At 40.8% G+C, this 27,797-nt stretch overlaps 1 pseudogene; it reads right to left on the bottom strand.

Annotated features, from left to right (window-relative positions):
- Positions 1-1,117: 1,117 nt before the first annotated feature.
- On the bottom strand, positions 1,118-25,143 carry LOC113569049 (stabilin-2-like; annotated as a pseudogene).
- Positions 25,144-27,797: the final 2,654 nt, after the last annotated feature.

The following is a 27,797-nucleotide window of genomic DNA, read 5'->3' as shown; positions in this document are numbered from 1 at the left end:
GCTGCCAATCACAATCACTGTTACCTTATTAGACAGAGAAGGGGAAATCATCAAACATTGTCCAGTGACAAATCAGAGGATGCATGTTTGACTTACTCCATATATATCAAAAGAACGTCAGCGCGGATGAACAGAACTCCACCTCCCGTCTCTAGAAGCGTCTGACTGAGGAGAGTGTGGTGAGAAAGTCACCAGCATACAGGAGACTGATTTCAGAGAGAGGAAGCACTCAGTGTAGATTCAGCTTTAATGCCACCTGCACAGAGCTGATCTAAACACTGATTAATACTGTATCTGACAGACAAATATACAGCTAGTTTGGGTAAGGATACGGATTTAGAAAGACACTAGTTTATCACTCAAAGCACTAGTTTATCACTCGACATAAACTGAATTGAATAGAAAAACATCCAAAGACTTATATTTTAATAGCCTAAAGTGAGAAAGATGACGCTTGGTTTTCAGTTATTTGAAAGGAAGCATATAATAATGAAATTATGACTGCAAAATAGAAAAACAGTAGATAATTTAATAAAGACTTTAGAATATATGTTTTATTACAATTCAATTTAAAAGTCTTAAAAACCTTTACATAGATAAATGATAAGTTGCGACAAAATCATTTTGCCGTATAACTGTAATACATAATTCAGCCACAAGATGGGAGAAGAGGATTATAAATTTTATAATCACGGCGGTGAAACAGATATTTTATTCTACTGACAGAAAAAAGAGAGAAAAATTCGCCCTCACTAAAAACACATAAGAAATGCTCTATTCTTCAATGGTCAGTTTTTTAAAGTAAACCAAGAGAAAGAGAACAAGTGATACTGGCACAGAGAGTATTATTGTATTCTGAAAGGATTTTGAATACAGCTCTTTCAAAATGCATCAAAGACTAAATACACACTTTTTTCTATCAGATAAGACTTGTAGTTATAACCCTGTTATAACCCAGTCCAGAGTATCTGAAACTTGCACCATTCTGGCTTGTTCCCAAATCACAGACTGTGTGCAGTGTTGGATTCTGGACCAGGCTACACCTATGAGAAGACAGTGGCAGAAGGGCTAGGGGCACTTTATAGCCTCGACTTTTGTCTCAAGTTATCCAGCTGATTAGAAATTTGTGTTCAGTGAAATATACCTTAGAGTTTATGAATCACAACTGATACAAATGCTTTTGTTTGTTTATTTGTGCATGTAGTGGTAACATGAACATAAACTTGTTATACCAAAGGAATAATCAAGGCCAACAAACATGTAAACATTCAACCACACAACACATGCACACAGAGACGTAAACAGTTTTACACACATAATCACAAAAGTACTTCCCATTTTACTGGGTCGTCAATGTCCAGTTCATTTCAGTTCAGCTTTATGAAACTGCCGTTCAATCTTTGTTCTTTTTTTCTTCGGCCCTCTTATGGTCTGCTAAGGTACTGCAGCACTTGAGTGTCCAGCTGCTCTACAGCAGTTCAGGCTCTGAGCTGTACGGAGAGTGTCTGAGTGAGATCCCACATCTCTTCAGCTATCCTGCAGAAGATCATAAGGGCCACTGGCAACCACCTGCTGCTCATCATCCTTCTGGAACACAGTCCAGTGTTAGAACCGGGCAGCACAAAGTTTTGTTCTGTTTCAGTCTGTAACTGTAATTATGCATAACTGTAATCTGTAACTAATTCTTTTACTTACCTCATCTGCTGGGAGGTGGGGGTCAGTGGGGGCAGGTGTGGACTCATACGTGGGGTTGGAGATGTACGGGGCTGATCCAGAAGGGCTGCTGTCTTCATTCTCATCTTCCTGAAAGCCAAACACACATACTTGCATACTGCATATACACACTATAACAGTCTAATTCATTTTCCTTTTATTAAATCTTTCTTCACATGTTTGGATTAATTTTTCTGTTTGCATATTAAAAACATGTTGCTATCTTGTGACACACCATGTCCACACTAACCTTGAAGTAGTGGAACTGGAAAGGCTTGGATTGCTGGGTGTAGAAATGGTAGGCCACAAATGCTCCAGCCACGATAAGGATGACGAGTAACAGAACACCGATGCCCATCCCTGCCTTGTGGGCGTGGTGGAGGGAAGGGGCCGGAGGGGGTGGAGCTTTCAGTGGTCCATGCAGCACATGGATGATCCCATTGGATGCAAAAATGTCAGATTCGATAATGTAATGGTCATTGACATATCCAAATGAAGCCTGGAGGCAGAAAGGATCTGTTAAACTTTGTTGGTAATTATTTGCATCCACTAACACAGTTTTCAGGAGACATTGTGCATGCCTGATTTAGACTTGAAGTAAATGTAATTGTTTAGAACATCCACTAACTATAATGCAGCTTAAATGAGGTAAATGTTTACCAGTGTCTGGGGGCTCTGCAGGCTAGGAACCCCTTTCACACTGAGTGTATGTCCCAGATGTGTTCGAACATGGCTGACGTTAATGAGAGCTTGCAGCACTAGAGCTCTCCCATCCAGCAGGTGGTGCTCTAAATCCCTGTAGGACAGTGTCTATTCCAGAGAGAGGGGGAGTGTGAAACACCTTTAATCTTGACTCATGAAGAATGCAGACATCTGTGTGGTATGGAGAGGACCAAGCTACCTCGTTCTCATAGAGACCGTCATTATCAGGCACAAACAGGGTGGACTGGGTGGTTATGTTGCTGAGACGCCTCACAAACTCTTGACCTGATGCTGAAGTTCTGGAGCAATTCAAGATTTGCTGGGGATGGGAACAATTTATGAGACCAGTCAGTGTCAGTTACTGGGAAACATCAGAGCCAAATCTGGTGGCAAGAGTCTGATATGAGTGCATCTGATATCAGTGCATCAAGTACACAGCATAGAATGCTAGTCCTTAAGAACTACTCTGATAAAAGCAGAACTAATATGTTCTGGTAACAACAAACTGGCTGTAATGCAGTTTACTCAGGAGTGTTTTCTTTAATACTCCAGGGATTCTGTTTGGAAAGTGCAGAACATGTTTTTCATGCAGCTTGTAAGCTGTTATACTCACTGACAGAAAGTTGGAAAAGTTGGGCTTGGAGGAGAGAACCTGTAGCAGGTTTCCAGTGCAAGTGTATCCATCACCAATGTAGCCCATCTTACACTCACATTTCACATCTGGTAAAACAATAATGTTAACAAATAAATAAACACACACACACACACACACACACACACACACACGCACGCACCATCTATATTTAACAGCATGGATTGTTGTATTAAATGCAAACTTGAGGCTCAGTATAGTTTGGCTTGAAGTTGGAATTAAGGTTTAAGGTTGGTGTTATAGTTAAATATTGGGATTATGGTTTTAGGCTGAGGTTATGGTTTGAGTTTGGAGTCATAGTTGAACTATGGGGTTTAACATGTTTAACATGTTTTATGTTTGTCATACACCGTCATAAGCTGCATGGTCTTACCCTTTGGCCGGTAGCAGAACGTGTCCCAGGTCCTGCTCAGGTCAGTTTGTTTGCCGTAGTCCACGATGCCCACGTGACCAAAGCTACATTTGGGGTGGGAATAGCTCATGGGATAGGCCACGCGCTCCTGCTCAAGTCACCCGGTAGAAGACAGACTGTACCCAGCCTGCGTGGCCCACAGATAGGACGTCAAACATACCGCACAGCCATCTATATCTCTTGCTCAGATGCTCACTGTGCCTACTTGCATCTACACCCACCTGCTGAGCATAGGACAGTTGTGTGTATGTAGCAATAGTGCCTCCCTCCTGCTTGCAGGCCTCCTGGGCTTGTGTGTAGTTGAGTTTGTACACTCCCAGTGGAGAACGGTAGTGGAAGACGCCAACGGTCTTATCTGAGGTAAAGCAGATAAAGTGTAGATTACACATTTAGCCTCAACCCTACAATTTTACCCTGATGGCCATGAAATAAACAATTTTCCATATAGTTACTTATATTTCACTCAAATAGAGAAACAATGTCAGAACCTTCATTCTTGCAGGGTTTCCCTAGTACAAACCAAAGAAAGTTGATATTCTCAACAAACAGTATTACAGACAGTATTTTATTACAAAACAAATATGGTAGGCAATGACTGGGAAACCTGGAAAGGAGTGACTGGGAGAAATGTTCTGCCCAATCTGAAGCAAGAGGTGGGATGTTATTTGACTTCTGTACTATCCATGATTGGTGTACAACAAAGACAAAGTCTGAACACAAGGCTGCTCATAAGTGTACATATTATCAGAGCACCTTAGGCCAAAGGTCAGTGATTAACTTTGTGGTTGTGTCATCTGACCTGAGGCCATGTTTTGAACACTCATGTGGAGAGAGCTGTGCACCTTCAGCTCACACTCCAGACAATCACCAATGTAGTTAGGCTGACACTCACACTTCTTCTTATTCTGGGGTTTTACAAACACACACACACACAGCATATCAAAAATATACAGTTCATTGTGCAGGTGTAGAGGAAGGTGTAGGTGTAGAGGAAGAGAAGCCTGCTCACTGCTCCAGTCATTGTACAGATGGCATGCTCGTGACAGCCTCCGTTATCATCCGTAACACAGGGGTCCACCGGCGAGCAGAAATGGCCGTCTCCAGAGTAGCCCGTCAAGCAGGTGCAGTTCACCTTCTCGTCCTTCTGGGAGCATTTGGCATTCTTCGAGCAGCCTCCATTCCAGAACCAACACAGGTCAGCCACTGGAGGCAGGGGAGAGAGATTGGAAAATGGTTTCAAGTGAGCCATCATCTCCGCTGGTCCGATATGTCTGTTGAAAGAGAGGTCGAGCTTTTCTCGATCGCATCTCATTTCCTACACAGACCAAAGACTAAGGGAGCACAAGCCACTACTTCTGTCTGTCAGGTTGTTCCTTTCTGGAGAAGTAGTTGCATTGAAGGAGTGGTTATAGGAGGACGAGAGCTGAGGCCAGACTGGAGAAGTGTAGTGTTTACCTGTGCAGGTGAGCCCGCCTCCCTCGTAAAATGGTTTACAAACACAGGAGTTGTTCTTGGCACACACCGCCTTTGCATGGCAAGCAGGGACGCGCACAGGGCTGTCGGCTACGGCATCAGAAAGGCAGCGAGGGTTTCAGCATTGATACAAGGAACATTCACATCCCCCATGCTGTACAAACAATGTGGAGATGTGGTGGGTGTGTGCCGTACCCAGCTTGTGTTCACACTGTGGACCAGTCCAGCCCTCATCACAGAAGCAGGAACCTGTGCCGTCTGGACTCTCATCAGAAGATCCATGTTCAGAACAGTTACAGGCTGTGGGGACAGGAAGTGAGGGGGAGAAAAAACATTCAATAGAATTTCCACTTCCTCCACTCCATCTGAAAAAGCTTTTCATGGATATGATTATGGCACAGTGCTTGTGTCATTCATGTGTGGAAAGCTGAATGTATAATGAAACTGTCTCATACTAGCAAAAAGTCTAGTAAGATGCATACATAAATTCACACGCTGTAGTTCACTATTCAGCTTTGCAAACACTTTTCAACTAGATTATTAAATGTTCAGTAGAGAATGTGACCTTTGCACTCTGGTCCAAAGTGGCCATCTATGCATAATTCTCAGGCCACTCCCTGGTACCCAGGAAAACATGTGCAGGTGCCGTTGCCTAGGTGATCCTCATCACACTGTCCATGGTTACTACAGGGGGATCTTGGCCCTCCAGGACAGGCTGGAGAACAGGTTGTAGTGAGAATATTACACACACAATGCCACCATCACTTTCACTGTTATTATGCAAAAGCAACAATGTCTAAGAACCCAGAAGGGCCCAAATATAGCTGACATCAAGAACATGATTAGTGAGTTTTAGTAAAATGTGAATGAAGTCTGGACTACTGTACCGAGACAATCCCTGCCGTAGTAACCTGAGCAGCACTTGGGCTTCCATATGACCATGGTGCACACAGACTGACATCCAGCATTCACAGATGAGAAGCGTCTGGGTAGGTCGCACCTCTGTATAGACTGCATTCCAAAAACATGTTAAAATAAAATGTAACATATAGAAATGATTAGCCTTAAGGTAACTACAGGAACATACTCAAATGAGAGATCTTCATGGAAAAATATATATAAAACAAATGTAATATCTTTCACATAGTGTTTGTATGAGTTGGATGAAGCATTTATGATTTTTTAGAAAGGTAGTCATTTATGTGTACATAGTGAAATGGGCATGGATTTGTGATTACAGAGAAAACATACCTTTGGTTTACTTATTGAAATGCATTCAGATGACACTGTAAATGCATTCAGATGACACACAGCACAACACTGAACTACAGATTGGAAAGTGCTCTCTGTTCCCTGATTGGTCCTTGCTCTCCTGAAGCTCCTCTCCTGAGTCCAAGACTTTTCCATCACTCACTATTTGGTCCTCTCCGACGCAGCTCACAGAGATGTCAGAGCCCTGAAGGGTCTTCATTGAACTGAAATGAATCATTTCTGCAGACTGCATCTAAACAAGACACATACAAAATCATTGCATATATACTCAGGATTACAAGGGCACAAGCTTCAGTTTCCTCTATAGCTGGAACCTCCATCAGAAACACAATGCACAGCAGGCATGTGGAGCTCTAAACAGTGACGTAGGTCCTCCGGAGCTCTGTCTGAACTGGGTCCAACCTACTACCATCTGCACAGAATGAACTTACTGCCTTACCTTCATATCATGGAGGACATGGTACTCCAGGTACTCCTTCAGCTGGGCGCAGTTCTGCAGGCCGAACAGGAAGTCCTTCTGCTCCTGAGGCAGGGCAGCCATGGTGGAGTCGGTGGGGAGGAAGAGCGTGACAGGCTGATGGAGGCGGTCCTGCACCCGCTCCATCACCTCCATGTCCTGGCAACAACAGATCAACTCACAAAAGTGTGGAGTGTTTTCTGCAGATCAGGAGCCAGCAACACACTTTTTTGGAAGGTTTTGATTTACTTTGGGTGGTCCATTTACATGGTTGAACGCTCAAAATAAAATTTATTCCAGAACCATTTGATAAAACCAAACCATAAAAACAAAACAAGCAAACAAAGCAAGCAAACAAATACAAATGAACTTGACTCCCAACTTTGACTTGTAGCTTTCATCACACTCTCGTCCATACTGCCGTGTGTATGGTACAATACAGGGACAACTTCTGAACAGATCATACCATGCAATTCTAGTACATCTAAACCTTTACTGACACAACTATGTCATGTACAACTCTATCCACACCTTGTATTTGAACATAATCCATATATTCTATAATAGAAATGTGTACATCTGTATATTTCACAGCTTATATATTTATACCTTCTGGAAACACAGCATAAAGGGTGTATGTTAATGTGTATATATTCTGTATTTAATGTGTATACATTGTGTACTTACAGACTGTGGGGGACTATCTACTCAAGCTTTTCACTCATTTTCACATCTGTGCTAAAGTGACAACAAAAAAAAGTGATTTGATTTGATTTTACTTGTACGCATCTCCAACAGTTTGAAAAATGTCTTGAAGCCGTGTTCATTTGCTACATCTTTGAGGTCAGGCTGCCAGAAATAAATGGTGAAATAAAGTCCAGGTTAGAGGTCATTTGGTGTTTTTGAATAAATCTCTAAGTGCACTCCCTGTACAGCTGGTGTTGTTTGCTATGTTTGGGAACATGTGGAATCTAAACTTCATTCCTGTGCTCTCAGTAGTTTAAAGTGACTTAATCTAACAGTGGAAGTTAAATTTCCTCTGAAGCTACTTCTGTAAAAGAGGCAATAACAGGTGCTGAGGTCAGGGGTTTGCTATGTGAAACCTCATTTCTTCAAAGTTTTTTTTTTTAATAAATAATAACAAAATAATTCTTAGCATCATTTCATAGATGAGGAAACCTGGATTTATTCACACCATTAACATTAGATCAAGAGATTTGTCTGAAAAAGTTGGTCAAAAGAGGCAAAACCTTTAAGGGTATTTACTTTGCTGCATGATAATATCACTGAACTAGTGGTTTGCATCTTCCATACACAAGACAGTCTCAAGATAAATGCCGACACCTATGAGGCTGGCAGACTTATTCATTCCATTCAGCTTCTGGAAGCTGGGGGGGATGACAACCGTGTCGATATCGTTGAAAATCCCGTTGTTGCTCTCCTGATCGCTGTACACCACTTTGGCCTTGTTATTGATATATATCGAGCCCTGCACACAAAGCACAGTTTATATATCTCGGTAGGACTGCAGGGAGTGAAGTGGCTCTTTTCTGTTGAGGTCAGCACGCCTACCTCCGAGTAGGAGATGGTCCACGTCCTTGTAGGAAATAAGCATCAGACCACTGAAAGCATAAACATATGCTGATTATTTCCTGCCTGCATTAACTAATATTTTGTAACACAGGGTTCAAGAAAACAGAAAAATAATGATTAAAAAACACATCAATAATACAATGACTCACTAACACACTGTAGAAGAAACTTGTCAGCTCTATGTTTCGGAGCTACTGAAGGCACAATGGGAGACACATTTAAGTTAGTGAAAATGAGACGGCAGAGAGTTTGTGTGTGTGTGTGTGTGTGTGAGTGAGAGAGAGAGAGAGAGAGAGAGAGAGAGCGAGAGAGAGCAAGAGAGAGAGAGAGAGAGAGAGAGAACGCTCCTTGGCTCTCACCTGCATGACGTTACTTTTGCAGGTCATCCCATCTCCCATGTAGTCCTTGCGACAGGTGCAGTTCCTCTCCCCTGGCCCTGTCATCATACAGATGGCTTGCTTGTGGCAGCCTCCATTTTTCTGACAAGGATCAGATGAAAAGATTACAGCTATTCACATTAATTTATTACGTTAGGGCTCAGTGCAGTCACACATGCCAAACCCTGTGATGCCAGATTACATGCATACACCAGCTACTTTAGGTGAAGGCAAAACAAGGCAAGTTTATGTGTACAGCACTTTTCATACACAGTGCCAATTCAAAGCACGTCAGAGAAACACACAAAAATAGTGAATGAAATAAAATAATGAAATAATTTTATTGTTTTTCATCCTGAGATCTATAACCTCAGGAAGCTTTTGTGAAAAATATTTACATCTGATTTACACAGCAATAACTAATACATGAAAATAAAATATGAACAATATATAATGATAAAATAAATTGCTGCAGATATAAATTAATACAGAGAGCTCAATTATGACCAGTAACACTTTTAACCTCGATTTAAAAAGATTTGTGGCACATCTAAATTCATCTTGGAGTTATTATCAGTCATGTATTAAAAAAAAAAAGAATGCTGCTTCTCCGTGTTTGGTTTGAATTCTGGGCTCCACATTCTGGGCCTTGTATCCTTGGATCTCAGAGACCTACTGGGTTTTTACTCCTTGAGCAAGTCATCAAAATATATACTAGTAGTCAACCGGTATTAGTCAACCTGGTTGGAGATAAAATCACGCAAAAGGGTCCAAGGTCTTGTTGGAACATTAAGCCTTTCTTAATACCCTTATAGTTTCTTAATATTCATTTGATATGGCCAGTAAAGGTCAGTCCTGGGTCTATTAGATCTCCAAGAACTTTCTAATGCTGAGATTTCTTACTACATTTTTAGATCCCTAGATTCACGATAGGGAACAATTTAGAGATTCTCTGCTCTGTTGCCAAATATCATAACCTCTGTTTTGTCTTTATTTACTTTCAGGAAATTCTGTCATTCAGTTATTTATGTGCTACAAACAGAGACAGAGTGTCTATTAGGATAATCATCCAGTGAGAGAACTAAGTGTATATGTGTGTGTCATCTGCATAACATTGATAGGAAATCTTATTGTGTTGTAGAACTGGCCTAATCGGAGAATGTATAGCTTAAATAAAAGTGGACCAAGAACAGATCCCTGGGGATTCCACATTACAGCTGCCTTCATTACGACCTATCTGGACAAAAGGAACTCCAGACTTCTTAATATGATCCAGAACACTTTAGGAGAGGTCCTAAAATATCAGTTAGTTAGTTGATCGCCACTTTAAGGTAGAAACGGCCAGTGCACAGTTAGAGACTGAATATCCGGTTGCTATGCATAGTTTATGTTGGCCATCATTAAACTCTTGATTAATGGTATGATTTACAAGGCTGCAGCTGACTGGTTAATTTTGGTTGGTGGATCTCAGTTCCACATGTAAAAACCCCAGGCAACACTCCTGTGCATGATAACCCTCTGTACCTAATATCTAGTGAGTGTAAGTATTAATAATAGTAGTAGTATTAGTATTAATAGAAGTACTAGTAGTAGGATTAGTTTTAGTATTAGAATAAGTATTTCTAGTCGTAGTAGTAGCAGTAGTAGTAATAGTAGTAGTAGTTGTTGTTGTTGTGAATCTACTAAAAAGCAATACTCTAGCATTCTGTCAGGATCTCCTCTGTCTTTTGTGTCTTTGGTGTTGGCACCTCTCTGGTCTTTCTGCCTAACCATACACCTCCTGCTTTGGTTTTGGCTCCTTGCTCCTCCTGGGAGGTGTTCTTTACTCCTCCTCCAAGTAGTCCTCTTTAGCTGTCCATTGACTGCTTGTATACTCCCCTGTTGTATTTGGCATTAAGCTTTAAGTCTTATGTTCACTCTCTAGTGTCCTTAGCCTGTAATGCTCTGCTTGTTAGATTGCTTAATGGCAGGGTTTTGATTGTTTTGTGCTGCCCTTATGACCCCTAGGTTACACATATGACAACCAAGCACAGCTGCACATGCGCATGCACATACACTGAAACTGAGACATGTCAGACTTACACACACACACACACACACTTTTCCATCCCCTGCATAACCTGGGTTACACACACATTTCCTGCGTCCTGGGATAGTTATCTTACACACAGCGCTGGAGGAGCAGCCGCCATTATCCTTCACGCAAGCGTTCACCACTGAGGAAACACACACCCACACACAAATACAAACAGAGCCAAGTTTCAAACTTCACTTTGTAACGTGACAGGGGGCAAATCTTTAAACCACTACCTACCTGTACAGTATGTACCTGTACAGCTAAGTTTCTTTTCTCACCACAAAAAAGAAATTAAATTTGTGTGTGTGTGTGTGTGTGTGTGTGTGTGTGTGTGTGTGTGTGTGTGTGTGTGTGTGTGTGTGTGTGTGTGTGTGTGTGTGTGTGTGTGTGTAATTCCTCACCTATAGAGCAGAGTATTCCTCTCCATCCAACGTCACATTCACAGGTGCCATCCCCCTCCTGACCATCATTACAGTGACCATTCACACACTTACAGTCTGCAGTGAGAGGAAAAGAGAGAAAAAGGGAAAAAGGGAACAAATACGACTGAGAGAAATATGTGGAGGTTTAACAAGCTTTTACCTGTAGTGTATTGGGAACTTACATTGTTGTACATTACAAAGGTACGTTACAAAGGTAGATTCCACAGCGGAATACCTTGGTCACAGTGGATGCCGTACTTTCCCGTCTGGCAGGACTCGCAGGCTGTGCCGTTAAAGCCAGGGTTGCACCGACACGCTCCTGTACCATTAATACCGTCCACACACACACCGTTATCAAAACAGGGCTGGCCTTCTGGCCCTGGACAGCTCTCACAGTTAACACCATAAAAGCCCTCGCAACACTTCCTTACCTACAGAGAGGGAGAGAGAGAAAACAAGAGAGGGAACCTCCCTCCAATCAAAACTTAATGATGACAAAATAACAGTAAAATCACATCAGTGTTAAAACATACAGAATCCAACAAGTGCAAAATTCAGCACCATCATTTAAACAACTTACAGAAGAAAGCAATTTAAAAATCTCACGTACGATGGTCCGTTTTTGACAGGAAGCCTCACAGCCAATGAACATCCCGTGTTTCCTCCTGCTATATGCACATTTGGTCCTTTTTATGGACTTTGGGCAAAAAAAAGAGACAAAATCAGGACATGTCAGTCTGCTCCATTTAAATGTTCATTTTACCCAGAAACCCAGCTGAGACTGAAGTCTTATTAACAATAGTGACACCGATAAAAACAAAATTATATGAACAAGAACATAATATTGAATTCAATGCAAAAATGTAAAAATGGAAATTTAAATGTAAAAACAGTAAATGTAAAGTAAATGTAAAAATACCATTAGCCACATCTATGAAACACAGCCACACTCCCAAATGAGCACTGAATAGATTTAAAAAGCTAAACTAATGTTTGGTTAAACTGACTAGATTAAGGTTGTAAATGGTGGCACATAAAGTAATTAATGCGTGTGTTTTAGATGAATAGCTTGTTTTACAGACGTGTCATCGATTTTACCGTGAATACTTGCTGGGTTCCAGGGGGACAACGGCTCTCGGTTGGGTGAAAGCAGTCCATGCACTGCCCCTGCATACAGTGTTATTCCAGAAGATCACAAACTCATGCCTGACAAACAGCTCAGCAAAGTGGCTCTGCCCTGTTGCCTGTGAAGGCGTGCGGCAGGTGAGAGAGTCTGGGAGAGCTGTGCACAGCAGAGGGAATCACCTGGACGATCTTGGTGGACGCTGTGTCACAGCGGTTCCTGGGCACCTTCAGTACAGCAGACACTTCATGGATGACCCCCTTAGAAGTCAAAATGTCCGTAGCAGTCACCAGAGCCTTATTCACCTACTACTGAGAAGGAAAGACAGAAAGAGAGAGAGAGATTTATTAAGTGTGCGGCTCTCGATGCTCTCTGTGTATGAAAGGGTTCGACTGTTCCTCACTCACTAGTGTTACTGTGGGAAGACGGAGACATGTTTGTGTGGGTCTGTGAGTGGCTTTGAGTCTCTGTCTGTGAGTGTCTGTCTGCATGTCTGTGAGCATTTAGGCTCCATTTTCCACAGCTGACTGGGAACAGAGTAGCTGTTCTCATGTGTACTGGGTGGTTTAACGCACATCTCTCCTACATCCCATATGTTCCTATGATTTCCCCGTTCACAGGGGTAAAGAGTCGACCTACGTTACTGTCTTTGCAGAAAATGTCTATCTGACAGGAGAAACCCAGCATGGTGTCTTTGTACAGGCCATCCTGCAGGTCCGCTTGCCTCAGGGTTTCACCCAGCACAATGTGGTAACGTGTCACATTCAGGTCCTAGTTTGGAGAAATCACACACTATCACATATAAACAAACACCAAACATGTGTGTGTGTGTTTGTGTGTGTGTGTGTGTGTGTGTGTGTATGTGTGTGTGTGTGTGTGTGTGTGTGTGTACAGTACCAATGAGCTTTCACCGGTGTTTTTCAGATATTCAGTAATAGCACTGTCCGTAGGTGCGAACAATGTAAAACCAGAGGCACTCTCCATTTCCTCAGTCAAGTTGAATTTCTAAAGCACCAGAAAAGCTAAATTTAATCACGATAATGATGCTTACACCATAAAACCTAAGGAGAGACAATCATATCCTTCCCTGTGAGAGACTGGCAGTATGACAGACCTACAAGAAGAGCATTAGGGGATACCCACAAGAAGCATGTCCCTGAAAAGAGAGAACTGTGGTCTCTGGTTCAGCACCTCAAGTAAACCTTAGCTCATCTTACGATCAGAGATGAGAACCTGGCAAAGAAACACCAGTCTATCATTTCCACTACATAACAGTAAGAGGATTCCACTGCATTTTTGATGGTTTTTTTTAACACTTGCTGTGTCGATCATGTGAATGAATCCATTCTTGGCAACAATGTCTCCTGATACAATTTTAGCTCCAGCCACTCTGGTGGTCTAATGAAGAATACAGAATATACCCAGTGAGAAAATCCCCTTCATTACAGCCTTTTTTAAAATAAAATTGCTTGGAATGTGTAGGTGTTGGTGTGTGTGTGTGTGTGTGTGTGTGTGTGTGTGTGTGTGTGTGTGAGTGACTATAAAGATAGAATGATAGAATCCCCACAGTCCTTTTACCTCATTGGTCCAGGAAACAGGAAGTGTCTTTATCAAAAGGGAAACTAGTTCTGGAGAAGGTGAACTCCGGAGATCAGCCAAAGCAAAGAACCCAGAAACCATGTGACTCCTGAGGACAGAATTAACACACCAATTATGAGCAAGCATTAAGAGCCATTAAATATCATATGACATTCCACTGCATTTCATGACTGACCACTGTTGATTTTACACCAAGAAGAACTGTGTATGCAACCCAAAGAGATGTGGCAAGGTGACTGTCCAGATTACACTAGTGCAGATTACACTGTGATAGTGAACTCACTTGACCAGACTTGGAAGGTTGCTGACAGCCAGCCAGTAATCCTGGTCCTCTTTGCTCAGGTTGCTGATGGCTTGTTCCAATGGCACAAATAGAGTCATGTTCTGGCCTTCGGTCAGCATGTCCTTGAGGTCTGCTCGCTGCAGCCCATTCCAGAGGAGACACTCTGAACACCCATAATAATTCCCCACAGAGCACACATATTACCCTTTACCTCTGATATACATTTTGCCTCAGTCCTTCAAAGATCAGTTCCAAAAAGTGAATTAGGAACATATTAATTATTAACACAATCTGCATAAAATACTCGTAAATACTTACACAAAATGTTTTTATCAATTATTTAGATAGACTTTATATCTTAATTCTCAAAAAAGTACAGACTGAAACTTACAGTCAACCACGTATTGAATTCACTCAGATCAGGATTGTTTTCCACTTCCTTTAGAAGAAAATGTAAATAATCCTGTTTATGTGAGGATATTCAGGTTTCTCAGTGTTCAGGTGTTCATATTCAGTGTGATTAAATTCTGTGAAGTCTAACATATGGCAGAGCATTATCTAAAATCACTGAAATACTAACAAACCGTGTAGTATTCTGCTGTCATACCTGTGCCAGGGTTCCATAGCAGATGCTCCCATCTCCTGAATAACCCATCTGACATATACACTCAAACCTCCCTTGATTCCCATACAAGCAAGAAGCCTGGAGGAATAATGTGATCATTTAACTCCCACAATAATGGCATGACCATCTCATGTAATGGTGGTATGCTATTATGATGTTAACTCATCTGAAAGTGTGTGTGTGCATGTGTGTGTGTGTGTGTGTGTGTCACACTAACATGCTGATGACATCCTCCCATTTGATCTACACACTGATTGATAGCCTCACAATCTTTCCCATTGCCACGGTAATTCTTCTTGCACATACAGTAATTCTGGGAAAAAAACAGAAAGAATGACTGTAGAGCTCAGCAAACAAAGAGGCTGAATTAATGTCTGGATGGATGGATGTATGGATGGATGGAACAATGGAGATGTACAAAGGACTGATGTAGAGTAGGCAAAAGTGGCTCTAAGGCAACATCCATGACACATTATGCTGTGCAAGTGCCCTTAGTCTAGAGTCTGTGCTGGACTAAGTGTCTGGGTTAAGCAGCAGCCGTCTCACCTATTCTGGGCCTACGTGGACGCATGACGCGTTGGGATGGCACCCGCCTCTAGAGGGCTCCACACAGTTATTGACAGGCTGGCATTCATCTCCATCCTCTTTCCACCCCTTCAGACACTCACACCTGCGGGTGCCTGGTCCAGTTTTTATACACCTAGCCTGAGAGAGAGAACAAAGACATTCAGAAACACACACACGCGTTCACACATACACACACACACACACACACACACACACACACACACACGCGCGCACGCACACACATGCACGCGCGGCACCAACACACACAAATGCATTCTTGACCTACGTTGTTACTGCAGCCTCCGTTGGGAGGTGAAGTACACGGGTCGCTCTCCACACACAGGAATCCATTCCCTTTGAAACCCAGCTTACACACACACCTTGAACAAAGATACACAAGTAAAATGAAACACACCTCTCCCTGACTGGAAAAATTTGTTCCTTCACATCTTCATACCATATGATGAAGTGAATAAAAAAAAAAATCAGTTTTACTTCTACATCTTAACCGAAACCGGGGTTAAGAGCAGATTAAGGACAGGGCAAAGGCGAGGCACTCACATGAGCTCTCCTTCGCTGTAGACACAGTCGGCATGGGCGTGGCACGGCTGCTTGGGCCCGCAGGGCTGGGTGTGTTTATCACAGAGCTGCCCAGAGAAACCTGGCTTGCAGGAGCCTGACTTACACGTGCCGTGGGCTTCTGGGCGGTTGTCACACACGCCCTGCACACACCCGCAGGCTGGGGTACAGGAAAGAGAGGTGAAGGGAGATTAAAGCTCTTATGACAGTCGAGGCTGACAAAGATGGATCTGATCTATGGATATGGGAGGGTACTCCGATGCTTCTGGAGTCATACTTTGGTCACAGAATGGGCCGTACTTGTTGGGGTCAGCACAGTACTGGCAACGGGACCCTTTGAAGTTGGGCTCACACTGACAAGTGCCATTGCCATCTATACCCTCGAAGCACTGAAACAAAGGGAGAGTTGTGAAGTGGGGTGTGCATGTGTGCACACGTGTGTGTGTGTGTGTGTGCGTGTGCGTGTGTGCACGTGCGTGTGTGCACGTGTGTGTGTGTGTATGTGTGTGTGTGTGTGTGTGTGTGTGTGTGTGTGTGTGTGTGTGTGTGTGTGTGTGTGTGTACCATGCCATGAGAGGAGCAGGGGGCAGTGAATCCACCTGGGCAAGGGGAACAGTCTGATCCAAAAAAGCCTTTACAGCATTGTGGGGTCTTCACAACATGGAGAAAGAGAGACATCATCTCCTACTTTAGCTTCAGTTTTAATACAAAACACCCAAAATGCTGTATAAAGAACAATGTACAAATCTACTCTGCTGTTAAGTAATTAGTGTCAAGATTCAGGGATAAACGTATTTACTGGAGGTTTACTTTATGACAGTGTGACTTTGTGCCCTGAGTATATGTAAGTGTGTTAGACCGAACTACTGCACATGCATTGACTGGATTTTCTCTTATTAGAAATTAAACAAAGAAGTTGGCATGTTGAATCTGTGGAGGTAAAGCCTAATAATGAACCCAGTCTCACCAGTCCCAGAAACTTTGGGTTATTGTATTGTATTGTATTATTGTTGAAACTGACATTTCGATGACCAGCTCCTATAAGGCTGGTGCAATGCATGCTAGAGCAGATCTGGAACACATGAAGTGATTGGTGTTGGTTCTCATACTCACAGTACGGTTCTCACTGCAATACAGGCTGCAGCCCAGAACGGGAACATTCAGGCCTAGAGTCTTTTTCATGTACACACAGCCCCTGGAAAATGTGCTCTTCACACAAGGGCCACAAGGGAGAGAAATGTAGATATACACAGATAATTTAGATATGCACCTCGAGATAGACACTAAAAACCTCAAACACAATCAACCTTAAACTCTTTTCCATCACTCAAACAAACATGCAGTTATACTGATTACTAGGTATTTGTAAATCTTCTGTAAACCTGTTAAGGGTAAAATATTTTTGAATTATATGACTTCAGTCGTCATATAATAATAAAAGTTATGAAGAAGGCATCTCCTGACCACTGAGACACCTGTTGGACAGGTAGATCTGGTGACTGATGAACAGCTCACACACAGACCCTGGAGGCAAAAGAGAAAATGGTCTTCCATAGAAGCTCTCACTCCAACAAGCAACAGTACCTTTTTTTGTTAGATGACATGAGGCATTCTGCAGATTTAAATGAAAAGTAACTTCTAGATGCATGGCCTAAACTCACCTTATATTTAACATTTTCAGTAACGTCACATCGATGAGGGAGGACGGGTTCTATGGTGGGCGGGATTAGAATCTCATCCAGCGAATAGAGACGTCCATTCTTTGCCTCAACATCTGTCTCAACCACTGCTACCCCGTTGATCAAAATTTGACCCTGATTATGAGCAGAAACCATATTGGGAAATGTCCATCCAACACAAACACTACTTACATACCTAAACATGAATGAGAATCAGCCAGAGACTTTATGACCGAATAATAAATGGCAATAATAAATGGGAATAACTGACATGCCAGAGCAGACAAAAAGCTAATAGTTTTTCTACATTTTTGTGGTGTTTGTTGGATGGTACAGTATGTTTAATCACACAGTGTACCAGACCACATTCCTATTTGAATAACTGTAAATTCAGCTAGAGGTGGTCAGCATGTGTGTGTTTGTTGACTGACTCCTTCTCATACATTTTAGCAATGCCAACATTTGCTGGTGAAGTGTTACATAAAATGAAGTGTGAAAATTCTTGAGTACTCACAACAAGGGTGACGTTAAACGCTAGAACTTGATTAGCCATGGACACAGTCTGCGCACTTGAGATGATGTAGCTAACACTCAGCTGATTTCAATGCAAGAAAATAAAACATGAGTGTAATTACAGAAAAAGACGTTTGGTAGCATCATGTGAAAAGATTCAATATGCTATACAGAAGGAACACCACATTCCTACTACATTCTCCAAGCAGAAACATTCACCTGAGCAGAGGAAACAATATGGTTTCTCATCAGTTCCAGTAGTTTTGAATTGCCCTTCAGAGATGAAAGGAACAGAAATATAAAGGCAAAGATCAACTTGTTTCCAGTTAAGTGATGCTAAATATAAAATACTGCAGAAATTTTGCAGTGCAGACCCACCTCATCAGACACAAGGTAGTATAGGTAACCGTCCTTCAGTAAAGAAAAGGCGGTGTTTGTTGGAGCAAACACTGTGTACAGCCACCATGTTGGTTTTCTGATGCAAAGAGACAGACTTAGAGTTTCATACATGCACATTTACAATGTCCCGATATCTCAAGAAAAGACTTAAATTGGGAGAACTTTCCATTGTCAGAAAGAATCTTCATCAGGTTTTCCTGAATTCAAAGAGCAAATTATAAAAAAAAGAGTTTTATTTTACTTAATAACTCAGAAAGAAGGATTTCCTGATTTACGTCAGTATTATTAAAAGCATCAGGCTTGTCTGAAAAACACACCTGACTGTCACTTGATGGACCGTGTCCATCATTTTATCAGTGATGTGGATCACTCCATTCGAAAGAATAATATTGGATTCCAGAAGCAGGCCTTTCCTACGGCTGCCATGGATACGGACTTTAACCTGCTCAGACTTAGGAGAGAAAGAAAGAGAAAGAGAAAGAGAGAAAGAAAGAGAGAAAGAGACAGTGAGACACAGTGAGACAGTGAGAGACAGTGAGAGAGTGCTATTTCTATAATATTCAATTTTTGTTCTCCCTCCCTCCCTCACACACACACACACACACACACACACACACACACACTCCCCTACCTCAGTTACTGATTCAGCAGTTTTCCCTGTCAGCGTGTAATAGAGTATTCCATTCTTCAGAGTGTCAGAGTTCATTTCCACGGCGACCCTGTGCAACTTGACAAGGTATCGGGCCTTCGCTCCATCTGCCACCAGAGTTTTCACCTGCAGCAGCAGAACAGTACGATGCACATGGGTGTGTGTGTGTGTGTGTGTGTGTGTGTGTGTGTGTGTAACATGGATGTGTTTTGCACTTTTTTATCATTTACACTACTACTTCAAAAGTTTGGGTTCCCATATTTATGCAACTTTATGCAATGTAGGTCTAAATAATGTATGGAGATATGTCATTCTAAACTATCATTTAGTATTTTAGTGAACTAAAGGTCATTAACTATTGAATAATTCATTAAATTGAATTTAATGCAATTTCTCCTGAAATAATCTGCCTCAAGATTTGATCATTGCTTTCCACCCCTTTGTGAAGTATTCTGGATATTAATTTTATTATTAACTCTCTCCATACATGTCTATGAAGCATTTTGGAGTCATCTGCACAATTCTACATAATTCTGGACAAAACTATTTGTGTATTTATGTGCTTCCTAAAAGTTATTGGAAAATTCATGAATTTTTAAATTCTAGTATCACATTATAATAATTTTATGTACATATCCACAAAAAGGTGGATTATTGAGAACACTGATGCAGTGATTCCAAAGTTTTGAACAGTAGTGTATATGTAATTTTATGATTGATGGTCTGTATGACTGAACTCACAGATGTTGATTTGAAAGCTTTGTTGCTTGGTACAAAAACAGTGAACAGTCCACGTGACGTCAGAGGCCAGGACATGACTGCTTCTGAAATACCAACAAGGCACAGCAGAACGTGTGTGACTCTCTGAGCTTCAAGTCAAGCACAGCTCTTTCTTGACCTTAGATCTTCTGTAAATTATATGACCAACCAACGAAATTTCACTAAAAGCCATGCTAGCATTGGACAGCCAGTGTCACTCACCACGCAGATCAATCGCATTGAGCAGGTGACATGTCACTCACCAAAAGACTGATGGCACTGGACAGCTAGGGTTAGGCCTCCAGGTTCTGAGTTCAGATCTTACAGTCTCTGCATTATATTGCCAAAGCAGATTTTTCCATTGCCAAGGAACCCCTCCAGTCATGTACACCTGTCAGGCAAGAAAAGAAGTACGTACAGTGGTGCGAAAAAGTGTGTCCCCTTCCTGATATTTTTTTTGCATGTTTGTCACACATCTTTCAGATCGAACAAATTTAAATATTAGACAAAGATAACACAAGTAAACAAAAATGCAGTTTTTAAATGAAGGTTTTTATTATTAAGGGGGAAAAAAATCCAAACCTACATGGCCCTGTGTGAATAAGTGATTGCCCCCTAAACCTAATAACTGGTTGGTCCACCCTTAGCAGCAACAACTGCAATCAAGCGTTTGCGATAACTAGCAATGAGTATTTTACTGAACAGTGGAGGAATTTTGGCCCATTCATCTTTTCAGAATTGTTGTAATTCAGCCACATTTGAGGGTTTTCGAGCAAGAACCGCCTTTTTAAGGTCATGCCACAGCATCTCAATCGGATTCAGGTCAGGACTTTGACTAGGCCACTCCAAAGTCTTCATTCAGTTTTTCTTAAGCCATTCAGAGATGGACTTGCTTGTGTGTTTTGGATCATTGTCCTGCTGCAGAACTCAAGTGTGCTTCAGCTTGAGGTCACAAACATATGGCTGGACATTCTCCTTCAGGATCTTTTGGTAAACAGCAGAATTCATGGTTCCATTTACCACAGCAAGTCCATGAAGCAGCAAAACTGTCCCAGACCATCACACTACCACCACCATATTTTACTGGTGGTATGATGTTCCTTTTTTGAAATGCTATGTTACTTTTACGCCAGATGTAATGGGACATACACCTTCCAAAATGTTCAACTTTTGTCCCATCAGTCCACAGAGTATTTTCACAAAAGTCTTGGGGATCATCAAGTTTTCTGGTAAAATTGAGATGAGCCGTTATATTCTTTTTGCTCAGCATTGGTTTTCGTCTTGGAACTCTGCCATGCAGTCCATTTTTGCCCAGTCTTATTATGGTGGAGTCATGAACACTGACATTAACTAAGGCAAGTGAGGACTGCAGTTCTTTGGATGTTGTTGTGGGGTCTTTTGTGACCTCTGGGATGAGTCATCGCTGCACTCTTGGGGTAATTTTTGTTGGCCACTCCTGGGAAGGTTCACCACTATTCCATGTTTTTGCCATTTGGGGACAACAGCTTTCATTGTAGTTCCCTGGAGTCCCAAAGCCTTAGAAATGGCTTTATAACCTTTTCCAGACTCATAGATCTCAATTACTTTGTATTTCATTTGTTCCTGAATTTTTTCGGATCACAGCATGATGTCTAGTTTTTGAGGATCTTTTGGTCTACTTCACATTGTCAGGCAAGTGCTATTTAAGTGATTTCTTTATTGAGAACAGGTGTGGCAGTAATCAGTCCTGGGTGTGGCTAGAGAAATTGAACTCCACTTTCCAAATATGTGATAAACCACACTTAATTTATGTTTTAACAGGGTGTGGGGGGGGGGGGTGCAATCACTTTTTCACAAGGGGCCATGTAGGTACAAGGTCCAATAAAGCCTGCTTTTAAAAGGTTTGGACAACACTGTCTTAATTGCACAGAAATTCAGATTAAATTAATTACAGAAATTCAAGAGACATTAATGCCTTTATACCCCTGACAGAAAAAAGTCATCAAGCAAACCTACTCCACTGTTCCTGTTGCCACTATTCTACAGAGAAGAATCAAACCAAATGACAGTTTGGCAGCTTTAGCAGCTTAAAGTTTCTCCGTCCCTGCTATGAGGGCTGTTTCTAGCATGAAGTTTCTCCGTCACTGCTATGAGGGCTGTTTCTGTAGAATGTGCCTGTTTGTAGCCAGACTGACTAGATGAAAGGAAGCAGATCTCCTGAGATTGTCTGGAACAGAGTGGAAGGACTTGGATCCAGTGGACATGTAGATGGATTGCAGGAAGTCAGGAGTTGAAGAATTTCAACTGAAGAGAGAGGAGAAAAATAAGTCAGAGAGTTGGATGTTGGGGAATGCACACTGGTTGGAAGAGTGGGAACAGAGGAAAAGGACTGGCAGATTGCTGCAACATTCTCCTCAAAGAGGGTAATGAAATCCTAAGGAGTAAGAGATGAGGAAGGAGTGGGAGGGGGGATTAAGGAGAAAAGAAAAATAGTGAAGAGCTTGCGTGGATCAGATGCTGATTATTCAAATTTTCCTCTGTAGTAGGATGACTTTGCAGATGTTATGTCCAATGAGAACTTGGAAAAGAGAGACTGGTATAAGCTGAGGTCTGAATCTAGGTGAGATTTCTTCCACCACCTCTCTGCAGTCCTTAGTTCTCTCCTGTGGCAGCGGAGTGTTTCTGTTGGTGAGGGGGCATGTGGGGAGGACTTTACAGGTCTATAGGAGAGAGAGCACAGAAGAATCATTGATGAGGAGAGTGTAAAAATGAAAGAATCTGTAACTGCCTCCAAAGAGAGAGAGGACAGAGAGTCATGGTGGAAGGGTGGACAAACTAGTAGGGAGTAGGGAATAGTAGGGAAAACGCATTCAAGTCCATAACTCCTACACAGTCATACAGACAGACACACATGTAATGAACCAGTTATGACATTGGGAGGCTCTACAGTGCACAGTTACCTACTTTGCACTTCACAGGACTTGTATTTAAACCTAAATGGGCAGAAGTCAATAAAAGTAGTTCACATCAATACTTGCAATTATATCAAACATGTAATTATAGTATGATGTTGCCTGCAATGTTTGAGTGCATGGCTCAACCTACAAGAGACTTCAGATACTTGTTCACAAAAAATTCTTTAAGCCCTCCAGTAAGACTGGTATGAATGTATATGCTACAATGTAACAATTAATGAAGTTTAATGCCATACCATATAGAACATCACAGTAAACAGGGCTACCTAATTGTACTTGCAGTCATATTAACATATAATCAGTGCAGGTTATAACAGCAACATGGTACAGTTCTTATGTTTTTATACTATCACCAAAACTAAACTCAGAAATTCCCCACCGATTCACATTAGACCCAAAATGCCAGTTTGTGCATTGTAAACACCTTGACTTGTCTTGGTTGCAAAGAGACAGTTGGAAAGAGACAGGGTGTTTTCATAAAACATTCACAAATGTGATGTAACCAGACACATGCATATAGCCTTTCACTCAGTTCCATATCAACTAACCAGTCAGGCATCCACAAATTCCAGTATGGTGCAACAAACAATAGAACAGCACTGAATATTTCAATTTTAGACCATCATCAAAAACTCAGTCACCAGCTTTTCTCATTATATGCAAATTGCTATTGTATACATTTTAAAACCTTTAATGACTGGATGGAGGGCAGGGGATATTCCAATCTATACATGTATATGTCTATGTCTGTACATTTTTATTAACTTAGGAAGCTCCTCAATCAAATTTCCAGTTCATCAAAACACTTTATTTCATTGTCACCTAACCTCAAACACCTTTTGTACGGCATCTTCAGGAAATAGTGGACACAGTCAGAATGTTATGTGTCCACGGAAGGTGATTTCTGCATCCATGTTGCTTCATGTCAGACTGGCAAGACTGTGCTTGGCCCCGGAAGTGCTGCTCGCATCTATATTTATTGTTATTATTATTATTGGTAGTAGTTTTAGTGTTTTTATTATTGTTGTTATTATTAGTAGTAGTAGTATTATTGTTATTAGTAGTAGTATTAATATTATTATTAATAATAATAGTAATACTGTTATTATTATTATTATTATTATTATTATTGATTTTGTAATGTTTATTTCTATTATTTTGTGAAGTTAAAATATAAACATTTTCAATGCCTTGGCAATATTGTATTTTATAAAAATCCCATCAGTCAGTCTGGCTACGTAACACTGCTAGTCTCTGGAATTTAATGTTGATATTATTACTCACCAGAACCTACTTTAACATTATAGTGTCATTACACTGGGCTTTGAATTAGGCAGTTTTGGTATTCTGGATTAAGATTTCGGTGGTTCTCCTGGCAACAGCATCACCTGGTAATTGATGTGTTTTAGTTATTGTGTGTGCCCTGTGTTTCATGTGCTCCGCCTCCTTATTGTACTCACCCGTGTCCTGTTTATCCCCTTGTTAGCAAGACAGTTATGGAGTTGATGAGATTCTTTATTCTCTGTAACGTAAACAACAACAAGCTCACTGGTGAGCTAACTCAGTAATAAAAAGGAAACTGAAATAAGCAGTTTTTATGTATAATGTGTTATTGTAAAAGTGTAATTATACTAAATCATGCACTCATTACATTATGTCTCTCTGTTCTTACACACGTTACATGATGACTTTGTCCAAGATGCAAAATAACCAAAACAGCTTCATACTTTTTGGTCTTCATTTTTTGTTTAAATTTCATTCTGCAAGCAATCTGAACAAGGAGTAAAAAGGGATCTGAGTAAGTGAGTGTGTATCAGCATCATTAATCTACATGTAATCTGAATTACAGGAGACGGGCTGGTTGTCACATTTTTTATTATGGCTCTAACCTCCCAATCGTATAATTTCCATCAGACAAACGTAGACATCATGAACTAGCAGAGTGTCTCCCTGCACAAAGGGAGTAAAACCTTAACAGTTCCACCATTGGTATAATGAGCTATTAGATTTTGAATACATGTTGTGCATTTGTGAAGACCCACTGCATGGTGGGATTGGTAGTCACAGCATAGGGCTGGTTGTCATGGTGAAATTTGTCACGAAGGGTCGGCCTCTCCGCAGGGGAACCACGCCCACTCACCATGAGATACAAGGGAAACGCCTACTTCGTTCCCAATCACCTGCCTACTAACCCGGTGCACCTGTTCTTTGTCTCTCCTATCACCTATTTCAACCCGCAGGTCAGTAGGGAGGATGCTGCGCATTAATGGCTTACCGTGAGAGGAGTTACCAAGCCAAGCCAAGCCAAGCCAAGCCAAACCAAACCATACCAAGCAAAGCATTCTTCTTTCTTGATTTTCATTTTCGCTACCAGACTTTTGTGCATTCACCTATGGAGAATAAAGAGCACTTTCTGGCAACCTCACCTCTTGCTCCCTCTGTGCCGCCACCATCACAAAATTATATTAGCCGTTTAATAAATGACTGTACAAAACAGAATAACACCTTTTAACAAAATTTCATTCTCATTTAAGAGAAATGAATGAAAAATTTACCAAATATTTCTGTGAATAAATATCAATAGAAGTGAATCTAACACTATTCAGTTCACTTAATCTAATGCTTCGAGTAGAATATTTACAGTTGTGGCAAATTGTTTGATTGATATTTGCACCATAAATTCAAGGAAAAAGAACACACCTTGAAATGACACACCTTGAGATGACATCATCCTCATCATGAATGTGACAACACTACCACTAAGGCAGTTACAATAAAGGGCATGTTAATGACATTTGAGGAAACAGTTCAAACTAATAACTGTTACTACAACACTGTCTCCACTGTTTTAAGTGAAATAGTTGATTTCAAGGTATTTTAGTTTCCTCTCAATATATGATTGCAAAATACAGACTTTATGGTATGAAAAATCACAAAACTGATCTTACATCAGGTCTCTTCGGGTCGAAGAGAGAGAACTATGGCTACTGGTTTCTGCCCTCAAATCTGAACATTTCAGTGTCAATACTTCTATAGAGACCTCCATAGTTTACAGAATATAAGTAATGTGACAACCAACCCGGGTGTCAACCAACCCTGGTCTCCGCTATGCAGACAAATTAGAAAAATTACATGCTTGTAATGAGTCAAGAATACTTTTGGGGGGAAAAAAATAATTAAATTGATACTTTTTCATGTATTACCCTACATGATTATAAACACATTGAAGTAATTATCTTTACTCAACAATCATACAACATAATTTGTCTACACAAAAATAAATAAATAAAATGGTTAGGAGGTGGGTCAAACATTTTCGTATTGAAGCACAGCTCATTGCAACCTCTGCACACCAAAGACTTTCTGCTGCCGAAAATATTCATTCAGTTCTGAAAAACATTCTTGGAGGAAACTAATATGATGACTGGACTACCTAATGCCAATCGCTAAGGTCTTCCACTTCATACAGTGTAGCATGTGTTTAGTTGTCTTTAATTACCCTTAATATTAGCCAAAACCTTAGAATATTATGTTATGATAAATGAAGTCAGTTATTAAGTCTTTACATTTTGATTAAATAGTGTCACGGAGCCCCCACTAGTCACCTGGTACGGCCCACCGCGTGCAGTGGCCGTTAGTCGTCTTGTTTGTAGCCACGCCTTTGTACTGAGCACGAGCCTGCACGTGGTTAGTCTGCTAATGTCTGCGTGCACTTACACCGCTGTGGGGCGCTGCTTCGCTGGCGGTTATTGATCACGTTCACGATGGTCATGTTGTCTGTGTTAATGTTCACATCGGTAATGTTAGTCGTTGTGTGTTCATGTTCACCGTTGACGTTATATGTGAGTGCCGTTGTGTTTTCGTATGTTAATAAATGTCTCCGTCGAGGGAGTCTGTACGTCCTGCACTTGCGCTGCACTAGAATACAAATACTCAGTGGTACATGTAGGTTTTATGGCTCCAGTTTATTTATGTTTCTTAAATTCATAATAGAAATTTGAATTTTATCTCAGCTAAATACCATAAATGTAAGAGTGTTGTGTGTGACACTACCAATGCTTTTGACACCTAAAATAACTTATTCTAGTGTAACAATAAGTTAATAGTACAACATTGTCCTTGGCTTTCACTCATAATTTATCATTAGTATAAATATAAAATAAATCTATTTAGCCCTACTACGCTTATAAATTAATTATAAAAACGATTATATTACTAATTTCATTTTAGGATATATAATAAGCTGTCCATATGTGATTTCTCCTTTTCTATTTGTTTTGGGGGGGAAAAAAAGACTGATATTTGAATCGCGTCACGTAACTTTTGTGCCATTTTGTGCCATCCTTTTTATCTTAAACTCAGAAACTGCGCAGATCACCGAATTCTGAAATGTGTGAAAGTGTAGATGAAGAAAAAAAAGTAGGATTACATAAAATACTACAAAATATCACAGAGGTTGTAAAATTCATTTTTAGAAATAGTACGGAATGCCTTTAAGGTGTCATTTCCTCGCTAAAAATAAAAGTTCTAAAACGTTAAATGTTTTATTTCATGTGTATTTTTATGATGCGACTCCTAAGTAGTACGGATTAAAAAGGAATAGGGAGCCTTTTCCAATAAACGTTAGTTTTATTTAGGCTATTTGTTTATTTGTTAATTTACTAGGCTGCTAACATTGTTGAGAATTGAAAATGTAAGTTTAGGCCTCTAATAGCGTAAGCAAAGTATTCAGAATGATTAAATGTGGAGATCTTGCAAAAGATGACGTGTTTATTTCAACAGAAGAACAAGTGACATAGATGAGATAAAGCTTTTCATCTTTGATTATGTACTACATATTACCATTTTAAAAAATGTTGAGAAACAATTGGTGACGCTTGGCTGCGAAAGAAACTTTGGTATTTTTATACCTGGGTGT

Source organism: Electrophorus electricus, chromosome 11, assembly GCF_041902795.1.
Source record: "Electrophorus electricus isolate QZ-2024a chromosome 11, ASM4190279v1, whole genome shotgun sequence".
Classification (NCBI taxonomy): domain Eukaryota; kingdom Metazoa; phylum Chordata; class Actinopteri; order Gymnotiformes; family Gymnotidae; genus Electrophorus; species Electrophorus electricus.
This window is presented reverse-complemented; position numbering and strand designations above follow the sequence as displayed.